Source organism: Manduca sexta, unplaced genomic scaffold (assembly GCF_014839805.1).
Source record: "Manduca sexta isolate Smith_Timp_Sample1 unplaced genomic scaffold, JHU_Msex_v1.0 HiC_scaffold_28, whole genome shotgun sequence".
Classification (NCBI taxonomy): Eukaryota; Metazoa; Arthropoda; class Insecta; order Lepidoptera; family Sphingidae; genus Manduca; species Manduca sexta.
This window is the reverse complement of record NW_023593800.1, coordinates 3,054-4,021: the sequence shown is the minus strand read 5'-3', so window position 1 is coordinate 4,021 and position 968 is coordinate 3,054.

Sequence of the window (968 nt, the reverse complement as noted above, 5' to 3'; positions counted from 1 at the left end):
CGACTATCGAAGCATAATCATCTCTCGTCAGTCGACAATATATTGGACCCCAGTCCACTTACCATCAGGTGCAGTGCGGTCTTTATTGCATTTACATAGAGAATATAAATTAAGAAGGAGACGGACGTGTTTGGGCCTCCAGAAATCTTATTTGTGTAAGAAATACAATAAAATGTGATTACTTCATTAAGCTTTATTTAAAAAGCCTATTGCTAACGTACGATTGAATTTGCTAAAAACAAATTGGCATTCATCAGACTATTCGAAGTCCAGAAATAAAACTCTAAATATACAAGTAAATTTATTCACAAAAACCCGCAAAAACATTGTACAGCCTTTACGCTGGAACTGTTAAGAGCCTGGGCGATTGATATCGTTCATTTTATTTTTGGTTCCACCGTGCGAACCGTGCCGCGGCCATCTGTCGCCTCATTGTGGATTCCACCCAACACCGCCTCAATTAGTGGCCGTTTCAATTGTGTCGCGTATAAACGATGCATTACAGTTTTTCGTTTTTTGGAGCCCACTTTTTGAGGTACGACGGCATCTCCTTAACCATCTGTCTTATAAGATAATCGGTTTCTAAAATCCCTCGTCGCGGTAAAATTAGTACCGCCATCTCGTCAACGTAACTGGAACTGCGAGATAATCGATGCGGTATTGACATAATTATAGCGATAAAGCACAACAAACACACTAGATGGCGATAGTTAACTCTGTGTTGCGGTAGCAGAGATTTGAGCGACGCGCAGTATGTTCACTACCTCCGAATATCAACTGTCGGATGGACCTGGGTCAGTTAAGCGCAACATCTGCCCTTCCATAGAGGCACAACCATATGTTCGCCTACTGTAGCTACATGTAGGTAGTCGATACCTTTCACACCATTACATCCTTCCTTTAAACAGTTTACCATCAGACTGTCGTGTAAGCCTCAAATCTATTTTGCGACGTAATATATTCATACA